Genomic DNA, 19,868 nt, shown 5'->3' with positions numbered 1-19,868 from the left:
TGGGAGGCAAGAGCATGAGGAGCTGGTGTCTGTGTCAGATTTGTACCTGCGGGTAAGACCTGGCTGGTGTAGTGGCGGGCCGGGGCTTGGGAGCCGACCTAGGGCCTACGTGCAGGGAGCCGGCTCCTCGGGAACCCTGAGAATGGCCGTCCCCCGCAGATCAAGGGACGAGGACGCAGCGACATCCCCACTTATCCCGCTCCACGAATACTCGCTCCGCACCCGCCGGCTACCTGGGGGTAAAACATTTCTTCGTAGCCCCTGAGACTCCCAATCAAGGATGCAAAGTAAAATGCCACCCAGGCCGGGTAAATAATATATGTGAAGCAGCGACGGGATATAATAAGACTGATGAGTAGTGGGATGTGATCCGACTGGGAGAATGCATTTCCACGTCATCCCCCACCACAAAGGTAAGAAAGAACGGTGCTGAAGGCCCTGAGTCTGCAACCCATATCACACTTTCTTTCATCTGCTTTCTGTCCTCCCAGCCAGACCATATTCCCATTCCCGTACAGGCAGCAGTTCCTTGGGATCCGCCTGACTGAAAAGGCAGTACAGTAGTCCCCACCCTGAAACCTAGAATCCAACTGAGTCCTGCCTAACAAACTTCCATCACCTAGAAACAGTCTTCTCCTTCCTCAGCTTCACTGTTGCCCCAGGGATTAGATCATTAGTTGCTAAGTAAATATGAACGTGTCAATCCCTTCCTATTTGGAATCCCCTTCAAAGAAAACACCTGCATGTTGATGGAAAGCAGTTTTTTTGATAGTCTCATAATAAACACAGTTTGTAACTTTGGGTGTATGAATCTGCAGACTGGTGTGCAGGAGAAAATTTTTACTTTTTTCCTAATTTACATTCAATGCAAGTTCCTTTCTCATTCAACTGTTAGGAAATTCAGTCTTCATTATGTTGAGGGCTACCCTTGGAATGGTGTGATTTTACTTTTTCTTTGTTTTTGGTTGTGGTTGTTTTGTTTTTTAAGGGTTTTATTTTTATTTTTTGATAATGCAATAAATACACAAGAGGTGTCATAAAAATCCATAATACTGTAAAATATCTATAATATTATAAAACACCTTCATAATTCTATCTTCCACAGATAACAAATGTTCTTTAAGACTTGTTTTACATGTGCATTGATTTTTTTTTTTTTTTTTTTTGAGACAGAGTCTCACTCTTTCGCCAGGCTGCAGTGCAGTGGCGTAATCTCAGCTCACTGCAATCTCCGCTTCCTGGGTTCAAGCAATTCTTCTGCCTCAGCCTCTCGAGTAGCTGGGATTACAGGCTCATGCCACCACACCCAGTTAATTTTTGTATTTTTAGTAGATCTCCTGGCCTCGTGATCCACCCGCCTTGGCCTCCCAAAGTGCTGGGATTACAGGCATGAGCCACTGCGCCTGGCCTGCATAGATTTAATTTTTTTTTAAACAAAAAAGAGAATATTCTGCGCATACTATTCTACAATCCAGTTTTTTACTATTTATAATCTCACCATCTTCCAGTGACTATGCATAAAGGTCACTCTCATTCTCTTAAATAACTGTATACTATTAGCTTATATGATATATTGGTCAAGGTTCTTAGTTATGGATAACATAACCTCCTTTCGTTAGTTTAGGCAAAAAGGAACTTATTAAAGAGTGTATATATATATATAGTTCACTTGGAAGAACTTAAGAAATCATTTTCAAAATAAGCTTCCAGGAAAAACTTCCAAAAATTTTACCACAAAACAGGACTGACAAGAGGCCACTGCCTCTGCCATAATCAGAAAATTGCAACAGAGCTGGAGACTCTAGAATCACTCATCTCTTCCATGGTCAAGAAGCTACCAAGTTAGGAAACCAGCTCGTAAATCAAGATGCCACCTAACAATTTCTAACTCCAATCTCTTGTTGCCTCTATTACGTTCATGCAAGCAAAATAAATGTTGTGCCTTGACTCTCTCCTTATGTAGCTCTGTTCTGAGTCAAAGTATCATGTGAATACATGTAGCAGGTGAAACCTAATTTGTATGTGAAACCTTTCTGCAAGAGCCTGGGAAATTCCCTATTAGTTTTTCAGCTTCTATAGTGTAACAAGACACTAAATTGTTATGAGACACTTAATTGCTGTGCTTCCACCACATAGGGATAGACCATTATTTATAGATTGTTTTTGTAAACACCATTACAGAGGAAACAGTTTTTGGGTTTTTTTTGTTTTTGTTTTTGTTTTTTTTGAAACTGAGTCTTGCTGGGTCACCCAGGCTGCAGTGCAGTGGCACGATCTTGGCTCACTGCAAGCTCCGCCTCCCAGGTTCACACCATTCCCTTGCCTCAGCCTCCCGAGTAGCTGGGACTAGAGGCACCCGCCACCAAGCCCAGCTAATTTTTTTTATATTTTTAGTAGAGACGGGGTTTCACCCTGTTATTCAGGATGATCTCGATCTCCTGACTTTGTGATCCGCCCGCCTCAGCCTCCCAAAGTGCTGGGATTACAGGCGTGAGCCACTGCACCCAGCCCAGTTTTTGGTTTTTCAGTAAAGCTCTAGAATTTAGAAACTGTGAGTTTATTGGAGGTCTCTGATTAAAATGCAATTACAACACAAAATGTTTTTTGAGGTTAATCTTTCCATTGATTTTTTACACAGGTGACATCATTATCCACATGGAATCACAAGGACCTATGAAAATTCGGGGGTGTTTTGCCCTACAACTGAATATTTGGAAAAATATCCTATGTATGACAATGTTCTTCCAGCTCAGAGTCTTAAACGCAAGCAAGAAATTTAAGCATGCCATGGTAAAATGGAAGGAATAACTACAGTTAAGTAAATATTTAGTAACTATTTGCTTTACTTATTTTTCTCCCAACTCTTCTGGTGTCAATAAAGTTTTCTAGCTATTTAAATTACTGTTTAGTTGATGTAAGTTGAACCAATTTAATAGGCAACAGACTAGTTAAGTCACAACTTGAAAAAAAAACAAAAATACGAATTAAGTTAGGTTAACAAAGTGTGAGAAGAAAAAAGGGATATAAAAAGTTCTATTTTTTTTTAACTTCCTAAAATATCTCATATTTATCTACTTTCCACTGTTACCACCATGTAGACCAGGGTGTTTTATCTTTTGGCTTCACTGGGCCACATTGGCAGAAGAATTGTCTTGGGCCACACATAAAATACAATAACACCAACCATAGCTGATGAGCTTAAAAAAAAAAAATAAAAATAAAAAAAAAATCACAAGAAAATCTCATAATGTTTTAAGAAACTTTATGAATTTGTGTTGGACCTCATTCAAAGCCGTCCTGGGCCACATGCAGCCCATAGGCTGCAGGTTGACAAGCTTGACCTAGAGGAATGCAGTCACTTTATAATAATATCTGAATCTACTCTAGTTTTTGCAGTTTGATCTGTTTTCAATACTTCAGCCTGCCCAAATGATTTTAAAATGCAGACCAAACCCTATCACTTCTTTGCTTAAAATACTCCTAAACTTTCCCATTGTGTTTAACACAAACCAGACTCCTTATCAAAACCATGTGCGGGCATGGTTTGCTCACTACTTAATGTCTGGACGGAGGAAGAGGGAAACAAAGAACAAAGGTGACTAAGATGCCGTACTTCCGGGTTCTTCATCACCAACTTTCCCGCGCCTGGGGAAGACACAGGTCAACTGTGCAGGCGCAGCATGACCTCCCACAGAGGAAACCAAAGCCTACCTGGCCACGCCCAGGCAGGGCCCTCCACCTGCCCACATCCCGCCTACGGCCCTCCCACTCCCAGGCCCAAGACATAAAAGCCGCTCCCCTTAGGCAGGCAGCGCAAACTTCCTCGGCCCCCTCCTCAGACGCGGACCTGGGAACCTCCCCCGAGAGGGCCAGAGCGACTTCCTCGGGCTCCGCTGCTGGAGACCAGTGAACCTCGCCTCCTCTTTCTATACATTGGCCACCTAATAAAGTTTCCTTTTTTATCCTGCCTACTTGCCTTTTCCTCTGGCACCGGCTCTGGTAGTCACATAAAACAAATCACTTAATTCTCTAATTCATTTTAACTATAGTGCCCTTTTCACTTTTATGCTCCATCCCATGGGCCATTTTTCATTTCCTTGAAAGTGCCAGGTTTCCCTTATCTCAGAGTCTTCCAAGATACTATTTTCCCTACCTGCAATTTTCCTTCCCTCTCTTAGCTCATTCAATCTGTAGATCTCAACTAAATTATCACTTGAATAAGCTTCTCTGACACTTCATCCAGTTTTCAGATTAGGTAAAATTCTTCTATGTAAGCTCCCAAAGTACTGTCCTGTTATTTATCATTAGATTGGTTTCAGTGTTTCATGAAAGCAGGAACTAAGTCTTTTGTTATCTCAGCATTCTATTTTTAGAAAACTAATATCAATGCCTACTAGCACGTAGTAGGTTCCCAGTATTTGTTCAGTGAGTGATGAATACAAATCTTCTTAAGCCTATACTTTTCATTTGGACTGACCTTTTTTGATCTGTATTTTTGTCAGTTAGGTGGATTACGTATTATATTTACTCGTTATTTTATTTAAACTGTTAATGTATATACTATATTCAAGGTACAATCTTGGTGTTAAGTATAAAAATGTCAGTAAGTTTATGAACCCCAATATCTGAGATAGGTCTCAGTTAATTTAGAAAGTTCATTTAGCCAAGGTTGAGGGTGCGTGCTGGTGACACAGCCTCAGGAGGTCCCAATAATATGTGCCCAAGGTGGTCAGAGCACAGTTTGGTTTTATACGTTTTAGGGAGACACACATCAATCAACATATATGTAAGATGAATATTGGTTCCTTCCGGAAAGGCGGGACAACTCAAAGCTGGGAGTGAGCTTGCAGGTCATAGGTAGATAAGAGACAAATGGTTGCATTCTTTTGAGTTTCTGATGAGCTTCTCCAAAGGAAGCAATCAGATATGCATTTATCTCAGTGAGCAGAGGGATTTGAAGAGAATGGGAGACAGGTTTGCCCTAAGCAGTTCCCAGCTTCACTTTTCCTCTTAGCTTAGTGATTTTGGGGCCCCAAGATTTATTTTCCTTTCACAAGTTGAAGTTCCTGCTTCCTAGTGACTTGTACATCATATTTGTATAATTTAGAGTTTTAAAAATGCTCTGTAACAGCTTTAGATTTTGGTGTTAGCCATTTTCATTTCAGATGCAGCTCATTCTTATATAGCAAAGATACAAACTTTCTTTTCTTTATTATTTATTTATTTTTTTATTATTGTACTTTAAACTTTCAAACTTTTAGTCTAATATTTCTATTTTTAACATTTCAGGCATTCCTTGCAGTAATAATACTTTGGTGACTCTAGTTACTTGTGTAGGTGTATGGCTCTTCCACAGATGGAAGATTTTACTTAAGTCCTCAGATTTTGGTATGCAGTAGTGCCATCTAGAAGTGTTACAATTGCAGATTCCAGATCTCCATCTAAAAGAGCCAGTAGATAATAGAGTGGGTCTCAGGAAACTGCATTTTTAACCAGCATTGCTAGTGATTCTGTTGCCACTGATTCAGTGCAGTAGGTCAGGAACTGGACTGCTCACTGAGGATGACATGGAACATAAAACAGAGACGGTCTTTGCTTTACTGTTATTTATAGTGTTGTGGGAAAGTCCAGATATGAAACTAAGATAATTATGGATTATAATAAGTGAGATGAGGAAATTCAATAACTGGTTGAGACTGATTAAATGGGAATGGTTGCTCTTTTTTCTTCACTTTATTAATATTTCTTTCTTGATGCCTTAATGGTTCATATTAGAGATTTGAAATAAATGTTACAATATTTGTGTTTATTGAACAAAGATTTTGCTTTTAACCAGTTCTAAATGTAGAAATTGAGAAAATTTAACCTGCCATATCTTTCTTTTAAAAGGCAATTGCTTTTCAATTCTGAATTTCCCCAGTTGACTTATTCAAATAAGCCTTAATAATTGAAAAAAAAAAGCACGAAATGTCCCAAAGGTCCAAATATACCAATAAAACTAAAATATTCATTTTTTAAATTGTCATCTCTTCACTTAGTATGACATTGAATCTTTTCTTTGTATTTTCACTGGGAAACTAGCAGTATTTCTAAGAGTCATATCTAGGAGCTTGAAACTCTTGCTTGACTCCCTCATGTTGACTGTGTTGACTATGCAGTAGAAAGTGGATTTATCTGTACAAAAAAAGAAGCATTCTGTACCTTTGTATAGTACAGGAAGTGACTGTGTAAAGAGGTGTCTGAACTTTTACAAGATTTTGGATCCTTTATAGCAGTACTGTTATAGCTCACTTAGATGACTGCCAGAGTTGGCAGGAAGCCTGCCCTGAAGGAGTAGGATTCTAGACACATCAAATGTTTTAGGATATATCAGATGAATAAGACTGCATTCACCCTCTACTACTACTCCATAGAGAGCAGCTTTGGGTTTGGAGGCATACTTTCTAACACTTAACTAGTCTAACCGGAGAAACTGAGAGTTCTAAGCTTTTGCTTTGCTTTTCTCTTCCGGATTCTCTCACTTCCTGACTGCATTTTAGCCTATTCCCCTCTAGCTTGTATTTAGGAAGAGCGAAGAACAACTCACATGTCTTGAGAAGCAGAGGTATGTGATTTCTACTACTCTTCATTTGTTAAATAAAAAAGTTATTAAGCATTTATTAAGCATCAAGCACTATACTAGACACCTGGGATATAGTGGTGACCAAAAGCAGTCATGATCTCTGTGCTGACAGATGTTGCAACCTATTAGAGATGGCAATCAAAAACATTACTCAAAATAAGTCTAAAATTACAACAATGATGAAATCTATGAAGGAAAGGCACAGGTATCTTGACAGCCAGAATAAGAGTTTGACTTTATCAGGGGAATAAGAAAAATGAGTCAAAACCTGAAGGATGTTAAATTAACTGGATTAAGAGGGGGAAGGAAATGCATTTCAAGCAGAGAGAGAGAGAGTAGCATGTAGCAGGAAGGAGCGTGTAAGGGAGAAAATTATCAAAGAGGGCCAGCTGGAGCAGAGAAAGCAAGAGGAAGCACAGTGAGAGCTGAGGCTAGTGAAGGAGACCAGGCAGAGCCTTTAAGCCATGTTCAGTGTTGTCTATGTCCTTACGGTAATAATAAGCCACGAAGGTTTTTCTGCTTTGTTTTTTGGTAGAAGGTGAAGTTGGGGAGGAAGGAAGTTAAGGAAGAGGCTAGGGAGATAAGGGCAAGAATGACCTGATCAGATTTACATGGGAAAGAATTACTCAGGTGCCATGTGGAGCAAAGATTGGAGGGAGAACTAGAGTGGATGTGGGTAAATGAGTTTTGAAAGTTATTAAAGTGATTCAAATGAGCTGTTGCAAAAACTTTGCATATTATGGTAGTGGCAGATGTGGAGAAAAGTGGTTAGATTTGAGAGAGATTTATGAGGCAAAATTGACAGTAGTTGATGATGGACTAGATAGGGGAGAGAATTGAGGTATGAAGGGTGAGTCCTAGATCTCTGACTATGTGTCTGAAGCGATGGTGATAGCGTTCACTTAAATAGAGAACAAGCAAAAAGGACCACATTTATTAAGGGGAAATAACGAGTTGATTTGGGACATATTAAGTTTTGAGTTGCCATTGAATATCCAAGAGACCATCATAGATGCTGGTATGGAGCTCAGAGAAGAGGTCTAAGCTGAGATGTAAATTTGAGGGTTATTTCAATCTAGGTAGTAATCGAAGCTGTGGGAGTAGAAGAGTTATCCTCAGGAGTGAACAGTGAATGAAAAGAAGTATGTGTAGGTAGGTCCAAGTCTTGAGGAATGCTGACATGTATTTAATGACCGAGTAAAAATAGATGAAGTTGCATAGGAGACTGGCAAGAAATAATAAGTCAGGAAGAGAAAGTTTCCTAGAAACAGACAGTGTGGACAATAATGTCAGTTACTGCTGGAGAGGTCAAGTAAGATGAGGATTGAAAATGTTCCATGAATTTAATCACATGGAAGACATGGTGAACCTTAGAGCTGTATTAGGGAAGTGACAGTCCTGGAAACCAGATTGAAATGGATTGGAAGTGGTGAGAAAACAGTTAATTAGTCTAAGAAGTTATGTTGTGAATAGAAGAATTCAGTGAGGGGTTTGGGTTCTTTGGAGAACTTACAGACATATGCAACAAATATTGATTAATACAAGATAGTTTAGTCACAAAATGAGTGATGTGCCAATAGAGTCCAGAAGAAAAAAGCAATCCATGAAGTCTTGGGGTAGTAACAGTAGTGGCTACCATATTGATCTTACTATGTACCAAGCAGTTTTAAAAGCGTGTGTGTATATCCTTAAAAACAACTCTGTGAAATAGAAGATATTATTGTCCCATATAATATATAAAGAAACTGGGGCATAAACAGGTTAATGAAGTTATCCAAGGTCTTGCAACTAGTAAATGACAGAGCCAGGATTTGGACGTAGGCGGTCTGATCAGTCTAAGTTTGTGTTCTCCATTCCTCAGTTTTTACCTCAGTGTCTACAGTACTACCTCTGTCACATAATGTTATATAGCGCCCAGGTTGGCTGCATTACCAGCTGGCATCCATCCATGACAAGGAATTCTGGGAGATCCAAAGATGAGGAACATTCACATCTATAATCTGAATGTGATTTATGTCTAAAAACTAGAGTTACTAATCATCTAACAATAAGTGAGAAAACAGCATTAATTCAAAAAGAAGAAAGTATGCCAAAATAGTTTGCTGGAGACTTTAGGATGAATAAGGACTTTGTCAAAGTGGACTCAGGGGGAATATATCTTTTAAACTTTTCAGGTTTAGTAAATTTTACCTGAAATTTCCTTCCAGGTTAGAAAAAAAATCAATTACTTGAGGATATTGTTTACTGAAGATCCAATTAACCGGGATCTATTGTAATGATGTTTTCAAAACTAGGATTTTTGATATATTTACTTTTCTCAAGATGTTTAGTCACTGGATAGGACTTTATAAGAAATTCAGTTACTTCTTTCAAGTAGTTTATCAACTATTACCATTTTAATATCTTCTCAGACTTTTCAAGGAAAAAAAAGCCTTGACATTTTCCATATTTCATTGAAATAATTAGAAATAAAAGAACTTGTGAGGCTATGTTTCAAATTTATATATTTCAGGTTGGATTATCATCCTTATGAAATAGTTAAACAGCCTCGCCATGTGCCAGAAGAATATAAACCAAAACAAGGGAAGATTGATCTTGGTACTACCTACAAACGGGATTTTAATTCATACAAAGTGCAGCCTGTGGCAATAGTCTGGCCTTTGGAGAGACAACAAGTTAAAAAAGGAAAGTTGGACACTGTCCCAACTTATAAAGGTAACTTGCCATTTCATAAATGAAGGAGCCAAAAAACTAAAATTCACTTCCAGCTTTAACATCTAATATCAAATTATAACTTTGATGCGCTGCCAAACTTAGACTCCATGGCTTAGGAAAGAACATTTCTCTCTTTGGCAAAATAGTATTGTATAGTAACAAAAGAAAATAGACCATTTGTTTGATTGAGAGGTAAAAGACCCACATTCCCATCCAAATTCATCTACTTTATTAGTTTTCGCTGTCTCAAAACATGAAAAACAAAGGATGCCATTAAACAGGCATTATGTCACATTTGTCACTTCATGTCACATTTAGTTGGCATTGTTATTTTCTTCCCATCCTAGAAAAAGTTGAAATGCTTCCGAGAGTATTGGGATCTTTGAGGTCAAATAAATAGCAATGCTTTTCTCCATTCAAGTCCTGAATCAACCTATAAAGCAAAAGAGTTATCAGATGGAGAAGCAAAATGTTACTTTTACACTGATAAAGGACAAAATAGAGAATGAAGGTTTCATCTGTAAGCAGGCAATTCCTGATACTGAACCTCAGAATTAGATAGGCTTATCGACCCCATGATAGACAGTGCCAAATGGGGTCCTGCTCCTCTAAGAATTCTGGCATAGTGAAAGAGTGAGAATACTTTCTCTTTGCAGGCAACTGACTTAGAGGAGTACGAGTTGAGCCATGTATGTTTTTCTTTCCAGAAACCTGTTTTTTTGTTGTGGTTGTTTTTGGGTTTTTTTGAGACAGAGTCTTGTTCTGTTGCCCAGGCTAGCATGCAATGGCATGATCTTGGCCCCCTGCAACCTCCACCTCCTGGGTTAAAGCAATTATCCCACCTTAGCCTCCCAAGTAGCTGGGATTACAGGTGCACACCACCACACCCAGCTAATTTTTTGTATTTTTAGTAGAGATGGTGTTTCACCACGTTGGCCAGGCTAGTCACAAACTCCTGACCTCAAGTGATCCACCCACCTCGACCTCCCAAAGTGCTGGGATCAAAGGCGTGAGCCACTGCGTCTAGTACAAAAACCTGATTTTAAAATATTCTAGTACTTTTGAGGAGTGGGGTCTTTGTTTTTTTTAAAATAGGCTTTTTTTTTTTTTCCAAAATGGAGGCTTACTCTGTTGCCCAGGCTGGAGTACAGTGGTGCAGTCCTGGCTTGCTACAACCTCTTTCTCCTGGGTTCAGGCAATTCTCCTGCCTCAGCCTCCTGAGTAGCTGGGATTACAGGCATCTTCCACCACACCTGGCTAATTTTTGTACTTTTAGTAGAGATGGGGTTTCACCATGTTGGCCAGGCTGGTCTTAAACTCCTGACCTCAAGTGATCCATCCGCCTCAGCATCCCAAAGTGCTGGGATTACAGGCGTGACCACTGCACCTGTCCTAAAAATAGGCTATTTTAGGCTTATTTTGATTTTGATTTATGATAGTAGGTATTATTTTCATATCTTTTTATTAATAATGTAATTACATATATAGGATTACATTACTTCCATTGGTTATGTAAAATAGCTGAATGAATATGTCCTAATATAAAACACTTTTGTAAGAGTGATACCATCAATAATCAAAGTAATGATTCATACTTTATTTAGGTAATAGTTAAATGCATACTTTTTCTTTAAATTTTGTGCTTACCTGTTCAACAAGTAACTAAAGTGCAGGATATCAATATACTTTCATCTATAAGCCTACCCATTAGAGAGGTCAAGAAAATGTTTTTTCTGTTTTTTAAATCTTTGAGCACATAACATACTACACAAAGAACAAATTGTGAAGACTATATGAATGTTGAAGAAGTATAATTAAATGTAGCATAGAGCAATTGCTGATATAGATTGATATGCACAGGAGAAAATGTACTTGTAAAATTTGACATAAAGAATAATTGCTGAAGATGAATTTGGTCTTTTTGCATTTGTTTGTTTTTTGAGATGGAGTCTTGCTGTGTCACCCAGGCTAGAGTGTAGTAGCACGATCTCAACTCACTGCAACGTCTGCCTCCCGGGTTCAAGCAATTCTCCTGCCTCAGCCTCCTGAGTAGCTAGGATTACAGGCACGAGCCACCACGCCCGGCTAATTTTTATATTTTTAGTAGAGACAGAGTTTTACCATGTTGGTCATGCTGGTCTTGAACTCCTCACCTTGCGATTCGCCTGCCTCGGCCTCCCAAAGTGCTGGGATTACAGGCATGAGCCACAATATTTGGTCTCTTATACAATCATATTAAGATTTTCTTTTTTTCTACAAGATCCATAAGAAATATACCAGTAATACTGTTACTGTTGTCCCCTGATGCTGGGAACAGGTACACACAACACACACACACACTTATACCAACACTACTAGCTTTCCATGACCTGAATTTCCTGAAGATTCCGATACTTCCACTCCTATGGTTGTAGTTCAAGGATAAGGAATTTTGAGTTCCTCTGGCATTCTCACTACTGAACTTTCTTAGTCAGCAAAGGTGATGTTTTGTATTTCAGGTTTTCAGGCATGAGACAACAAAAACACTAAGAGCCAAGGTTCTACTTCTATACTCTGTATGATTGCACTGCAGGTTTTGTAGATAACCTGTTTAAGAACAATTATGCAGCTGAAGAGAAGTCACAGTGGGAAGATACTCTCACTGTCTTCCTTTGGGAGACCAAGGTGGGTGAATCACAGGGTCAGCAGTTCGAGACCCGCCTGGCCAACATGGTGAAACCCTATCTCTACTAAAAATACAAAAAATTAGCTAGGCGTGATGGTAGGCGCCTGTAATCCCAGCTACTCAGGAGTCTGAAGCAGGAGAATCTCTTGAACCTGGGAGGTGGAATTGCAGTGCGCCAAGAATGCACCACTGCACTCCAGCCTGGGCAACAGTGCATTACTCTGTCTCAAAAAAAAAAAAAAGTATTTGAAATAAATGAAAATAGAGTCACAACATACCAAAACTTCTGGAATGTGGTAAAAGCAGGGTTAAGAGGAAAGTTTATAGTGCTAACTGCCTATATCAAAAAGATAGAAATAGCTCAAATTAACAACCTAACCTTGCAACTAAAAGTACTAGCAGCATAATAACAAACTAAACCCAAAGCTAACAGAAGAAATAATTACAATCAGAGTAGAACTGAATGAAATGGAGACCCTCAAAACCATTCAAAGGATCTGTGAAGCAAAAAGTTCATTTTTGAAAAGATAACAAGATGGATAAACCACTAGCTAGATTAACAAAAAAAGACATCCAAATAAACACAATCAAAAATTACAAAAGTAACATCACAATTGATCCCACAGAAATACAAAAGATGCTCAGAGAATATTACGAACATCTCTATGTACACAATTAGAAAGTCTAGAGGAAATGGATAAATTCCTGGAAACAAATTCCCAAGATTGAACCAGGAAGAAACAAATCCTGAGCAGATCAATAATGAGTAAGGAAATTGAATCAGTGAAAAAAAAAAAAAAAAAAAAAGAGCCCTGGACCAAATGCGTTCACAGCTGAATTCTACCAGACATAGAAAGAACAGCTGGTACCAGCCCTACTGAAAGTACTCCAAAAAATTGAGGATGAGGGACTACTTCCTGGCTCAGTCTATGAAACTAGTATGATACTGATACCAAAATTTGACAAAAACACAAAAAAGAAAACTACAGACCATTGTACCTGAACACAGATGCAAAAATCCTCAGAAAATACTAGCACACCAAATCCAGCAGCACATCAAAAAGTTAATTCACCACAGTCAAGTGGGTTTTATTCCTGGGAGGCAAGGATTGTCCCACATATGCAAATCAATAAATGTGATTCACCACATAAACAGAATTAAAAACAAAAATCATATGATCATCTCAGTAGATGCAGAAAAAGCATTTGATAAAATCCAACATCCCTTCATGATAAAAACTCTCAAAAAAACTAGGCATTAAAGGAACATACCTCAAAATAATAAGAGCCATCTATGACAAACCCACAGCCAACATCATACTGAATGGACAAAAAACTGGAAGCATTCCCTTTGAGAACTGGAACAAGAAAAGGATGTCCACTCTTATCACTCATATTTAACGTAGTGTTGGAAATGCTACTGTTGGAAATTATGTCTCTTCACTGACAATGTAATTTATACCTGGGAAACCCTAAAGATTCTACCAAAAGACTCTTAGACCTAATAAATGAATTCAGCAAAGTCTCAGGATAAAAAAATCAATGCACAAAAATCAGTAGCATTTCTATACACCAGTAATCTTCAAGCTGGGAATCAAATCAAGAGCATAATCCCGTTTACAATAGCCACACACACTCACAGTACCTGGGCATACATCTAACGAAGGAGGTGAGTGATCTCTGTAAGGAGAAGGAAATCATAAACTATACAAATGGAAAAACATTCTATGATCATGTATAGGAAGATTCAATATCTTTAAGATGTCATACTACACAAAACAATCTACAAATTACCAATATAATTTTTTTTTTTTTTTTTTTTTTGCAGAATTAGAGAAAGACTATTCTAAAATTTGTATGGAACCCAAAAAGAGCCTGAATAGCCAAGACAATCCTAAACAAAAATAATAAAGCCAGAGGCATTACATCTCCCAACTTCAAACTGTACTATAAAGCTACACTAACCAAAACAGCATGGTACTGGTACAAAAATAGACACATAGCCCAATGAAACAGAATGGAGACCCCTGAAATTAAGCCAGACACCTACAACCACCTGATCATCAACAAAATTGGCAAAAATAAACAGTGGCGAAAGGACTCCCTATTCCATAAATGATGCTGGAAAAACTGGCTAACCATATACAGAAGGATGAAACTGGACTCCTACCTCTCACTGTATACCGAAATTAACTCAAGATGGAGTAAAGGCTTAAATGTAAGACCCCAAACTATAAAAATCCTAAAAGAAAACCCAGGAAATACTCTTCTAGACATTGCCTTAGGCAAAGAATTTATATTTTAAGTGCTCAAAAGCAAATGCAATAAAAATTGACACATGGGTCTTAAACTAGAGAGTTTCTGCACAGGAAGAAAAACTATCAACAAAGTTACAAACAAGTTACATAATAGAAAATATTCACAAACTATGCATCCAACAAAGGACTAATATCCAGAATCTATAACTAAGTTAAATAAATCAACAAGAAAAGATAACATTAAAAGATGGGCAAAGGACATGAGAAGAAAGTTCTTGAAAGAAAACATACAAGTAACCAACAAACACATGAAAATATTTTCAACATCACTTATCATCAGAGAGATGTAAATGAAAACCACAATGAGATATCATCTCATACCAGTCAGAATGGCAATTATTTAAAAAGTAAAAAAAAAAAAAAAAAAAATGATGCTGGTGAGGGTCCAAAGAAAACGGAACACTTATGTACTGTTGGTGGGAATACAAATTAGTCCAGCCCCTTTGGAAAGCAGTTTGGAGATTACTCAAAGAACTAAAAGTAGAATTACCATTCAATCAAGCAATCTCATTACTGGGTATATAACCAACGAAAAATAAATCATTCTGTCTACACTTGTATGTTCATTGTAGCACTTTTCACAATAGAAAAGAAATGGAATCAACACAGGTGCCCATCAATGGTGAATCATACAAAGAAAATGCAGTATATATACACAATGGAATACTGTGCAGCCGCAGTAAATAAAACCATGTTATTTCAAGAATAAGGATACAACTGGAGGTCATTATTCTAAGCAATTTAACACAGAAACAGAAAACCAAATACTGAATGTTCACACTTATAAGTGGGAGCTAAACATGAGGTATACATGGATACAAAAATGGAGACAATAAACACTGGAGATTCCAAAAGGAGAGAGGGAGGGGAGCATGCAAAGGTTGAACAACTACCTGTTGGGTACTCTGTTCACTAATCGGATGATGGAATCATTAGAAGCCTAAACCTCAGCATCACATAATATACCCAAGTGGTAAACCTTCACATATAATCCCTGAATCTGAAATTCAAATAAATGAAATAAATGGTATGGGGAAAATTGAGTATCCACATGTGAAGGAATGAAATTGGAGCCTTATTCCATAAACAAAAATCAATTCAAAGTGAAGTCTTAAACACAAGACCTGAAACCATAAAATTCCTAGAAGAAACCATGGGAAATGTCCTTGACTTTGACCTTGCCAGTGGTTTTTTTGGATATGACTCCCAAAACACAGGTAACAAAAGTAAAAATAGACAAATGGGTTCATCCAAACTAAAGAGTGTCTGTACGGCAAGGAAACAATCAACAAAAGAAAATTGGAACCTATGAATTGGCAGAAAATATAAGCAAACCATGTATCATATAAGGGGTTCATATTTTAAAAAATAAGGAACATAGACAATAGCAAAAACAAAAAGGGGGGGATTAAAAATTGACCAAAGTACCTGAATAAACATTTTTCCAAAGAAGACATACAAATGGCCAATAGATATATGAAAAGATACTCAACCAATCACCAGATAAATGCAAATCAAAACCACAATGAGATATCATCTCATACCTGTTAGGATGTCTGTTATAGAGAAGATAAAAGATAGCAAGTGTTGGTGAGGATGTGGAGAAAAAGCAATCCTTGTACTCTGTTGGTTTGAATGCAAATTGGTATAGCTATATGGAAAACAATATGAAGTTTTCTCAAAAAATTAAACATGGAATTTTCATGTGATCCAGCAACTTCTCTGGTGTATACCCAAAGGAAATGAAATCAGTATCTTAAAGAAATATCTTCACTTTTATTTACTGCAGCATTATTCACAATAATCTGGATAAGAAACAACCTAAATGTGCATCAATCAATGAATGAATAAATGTGATGTATAAATATTTGTATGAACATATAGATAGTACACATATATTCTATTATATATTATGTAATAATATGCATAATAATGTATAAATCTAAGAGTTGAATACATAGAAGCAGAAGATAGAATGATGGTTACCAGGGACAGGGAAGTGGGGGAAATGGGGATATATTGGGCAAGAGGTATAAAGTTGAAGTTGTATAGGATGAGTAAATCTAGAGATCTAATGTACAGCATCATGACTATAATTAATAATACTGTACTGTATACTGGAAATTTGCTGAGAATAGATTTCAGGTGCTCACACCACACACACACACACACGCACAGACGCACACATATGCACACACACACAGGTTACTGTGAGGAGATGAATGTGTTTCTCACTTTAGTAATCATTTCACTGTGTGTGTATACACATTAAAAACCAAGTACATTTTAAATATATACAGTGTTTATTTAAAAATAAAATTGACTATATAAAAAGAAACTTTATAACTGAGAATTTAAAAAGCAATAGCATGAAAAGTAAAATTGCCATACTAGACACCAAAATGAGATATCCTCAGGGGAAGACATTATTTACTACAAAAATAGTGGAGCAAACAGTGCTTCAAGAGTTTATACTTGGTAAGTTATCACTTCAGGCCAGCCTGGGAATGCATCAGACACTAGTCGGTATTGATATGTAGAAAGAGGAGGGATATTCTGAAAACTGGTATGAAATGAGTAAAAAGGTGTAGAATCAGAAAAATAAAACAATTATTCAGTAGACATAGTGAGGACCAGAAATTTTCAGGGATGAGAGATTGGGGTGTAATTCTATGAAGGTAGATTGAGATCAGTTTGGGAAGAACCTTGAGTGCCAGGCTGAGGGGATTTGACATAAGTATAGATTTTTAAAAATCTTCTTGGAAGGACATCAGACAGCTGTAGAAGCAAAATACAAAAATTTCAGAGAGCTAGGAACCCTTCCTCAGTGAGTTGATATGGCCAGCCATTTACTTCTCTGGGAACACTTGTCAAGTCCTAGGCCTGTGCTGAAGATTGAGCTTGGCATAAGCCGATAAACTCTAGTAGAGGAAAAGGAAAGCAGTGGAACACTCGAATTTGGGCTGATAGGACTAATTGAAATCTAGAAGAGCCTCAGATACATGGCTGGTTTTCAATGTGAGACATTCACTGAGTGTTTGTAGGGGAGGGGGCATGGTGTGCTGGGAGACTGGGCCAGAAAAATTCCAGAGGAATATCCCACAGTCTTATTTGGGAGTAAATGCTTAGGAGACAAAGCTCCACTAGAATGAGGGCCTTACTACAAACACACCTTGAGTCTTGTTCTTGAGACATTTGAAACTAGAGTAAGACTATGTCTAACTAAAGGTGCCATTGAGCACTGATCTAGCTCTGATTCTGGTAAGAATGAGGTGATCTCCCCCATATTTTAACATAGGAAAGAGTAAACTGTCTCCTGTTGAAAATAACATTGATTTTAGTTTTTATGATTCTCTTATACACAACATCCAGCACATAGTAAAATATTATGAGGCCTATGAAGAATCAGGAGATATTTGAAGAGATAATGGTCAAGACTTTTCCAAAATTGAAAGAATCAGCCCACAGATTCAAGAAGCTCAGCAAACTCCAAAATAAACACATAGGAAACCATCCTAGACAACTATTGTCAAACTTCTGAAAACCAAGTAAAGATAAATTCTTAAAAGTAGCAAGTGAAAAACTATTCATTATCTACAAAAAGAAAAAGTTATATCTGACTTTTAAACAGAATGATACGTGACTTTTCAACACAAACTATGGAAGTTAAATGGCAATGATATGACACTTTAAAAGTGCTAAAGGTGTGAGAAGGATCTAGAATTTTAAAGCCAGCAAACCTGAGAATTGTATATCTAGTAAAAATAGCCTTGAAAAGTTAAAGCCAAGTAAAAATATTTTCAGACAAAAAAAGAAAAAGCTGCGATACCTACTACAGAAAGTATTAAAGGACATTTTTCAGTTAAAAGGAAACTTATTCCAGATAGAAGCATGAAATGCAGGAAGGGATGAAGCACACAGAAAGAGTAAATATGTGGGTAAATATAAAATAATGTTGACAACTTAAAATTACTATATTATATTTTTACACAAATATAAAAGTAAAGTATGTTAGAACAGTAGTACAAAAGAGAGAGGATTTAGAGAGAATTAAATTGCTTATGGGTTCTTCCATGCTAGAAGTGGCAAAAATATCCATTTACGTTTGAGCCAGAAAAATCTCATAATAAGTCATTCATTTTTTATTTTTAAAATATAGAAAAAATTCTAATAGTAAAGTAGAATAATATAAATGCCATTTATTAATACAAAAGAAGGCAGGAAATAAGGGTTATGGAAACAAAGGAGGGAAAAATCAAAAGCAAATAGCAATACAGTCAACTTAAGCCAAGCTAGATCATTACATTAAGTGTAAATGAACAAAATATTGTGATTAAAACTCAAAGATTGATTTTTCACACATTAAAAGATATTATTTTTAAAAAATGCCAATAATTTACAACTTACATAAAATGGATAAATTTTTTCAAAAATACAATTTACCAAAAGTAACTCAAGAAGAAATAAAAAGTCAAAATAGCCCTATATCTGTAAAGGAAATTGAATTTGTAGAATTCAAGGTGTAATTTTAAACCTCGCCTTAAAGAAATCCAGAATTTTCAGATTCTGTGTAGGATGCAGAAGGCCAGAAAGATTATATTCCCAACATATGAATAAGAAAAAGCCAGCTAATCTACAAAATCATAACTGTGTATGAAAATCCTTTAGAAAGCTGAGATCACAGGTTAACCAATTAGCCTGACATTTAACGAAAAACAACTTCCACCCAGTTGAGACAGGAGGCAAGCACTGTTTCACCCAAAGCTGGGCGTGGGATGAAGACTAGCTGTTACACAAGTGTATAAAATAATTAATTTACATATTTAATTACTAAAGACTTGAGTGTGAGCTACTGTGAGAGCATAGAAGCTCTGAGAACTTCAGACACTAAAGGGGCAGTTCAAAACGACTCATAGACTGTTCCCTATGGATGTTCACTGTGTGATCATCAGAAAGATTGGGAGAAAGGCTGGAGACCACAGAAAGTTTCCTTCATAGTGCAGGCATGGAGAGAAGAATGGTTGTTGTTGCAAAGAAGGAAAAAAAAAAAAAAGCAGACAGCTCCATTTGGATGCCTCTAACCTACAGAACAAAAATGGATTAATATCCACTGCAGGAGAGGCATCACTGTGACAGCCCCAATGAATAGGTGAAGATGTATTGCCACTTGATGAAAGATAAAGAAAAACAACAACAAGGAGCAAAACAAAACTGAACCTTGAAAATGAAGAAAGAACAGGAAACTGTCTTGGGACCAACAATTAGAGACCTACTACATCAAGTGAAGGGGCAGGTGCACTGAGAGAGCCCTGCTTTTGAGACCCAGGGGCACAGGGCCTGCCTAAGACTGAAGCTGGACTGGGACAACAGAGAAACCACCACACACCCACCTTCCACTTCCCAAACACAAGATTCTAAGCTTCAAATATACAACGCAGCAAAAAATTAAAATACTAACAGAAGAAATGTAAAAATATGCATTTGTAGTTGGAGACTTCAACACTCTCTTTAAGTAATCTGTAGAACATAAACAGGTAATAAGTAAGAA

The 19,868-nt window shown here is 37.3% G+C and overlaps 1 long non-coding RNA gene and 1 pseudogene across 1 annotated transcript; both read left to right on the top strand.

Annotated features, from left to right (window-relative positions):
• The first annotated feature begins 6 nt into the window (after nucleotides 1-6).
• Nucleotides 7-19,868, top strand: part of LOC117085306 — a 32,665-nt pseudogene continuing 12,803 nt past the window's right edge.
• On the top strand, nucleotides 14,881-18,928 carry LOC117085313. Its single transcript, XR_004437914.1, has 3 exons — nucleotides 14,881-16,544; nucleotides 18,017-18,024; nucleotides 18,583-18,928. It is a non-coding gene; the product is annotated as an uncharacterized LOC117085313 (long non-coding RNA).

The sequence above is a fragment of the Trachypithecus francoisi genome, unplaced genomic scaffold, assembly GCF_009764315.1.
Source record: "Trachypithecus francoisi isolate TF-2019V2 unplaced genomic scaffold, Tfra_2.0 Contig00539, whole genome shotgun sequence".
NCBI classification, from domain to species: Eukaryota; Metazoa; Chordata; class Mammalia; order Primates; family Cercopithecidae; genus Trachypithecus; species Trachypithecus francoisi.
This window is presented reverse-complemented; position numbering and strand designations above follow the sequence as displayed.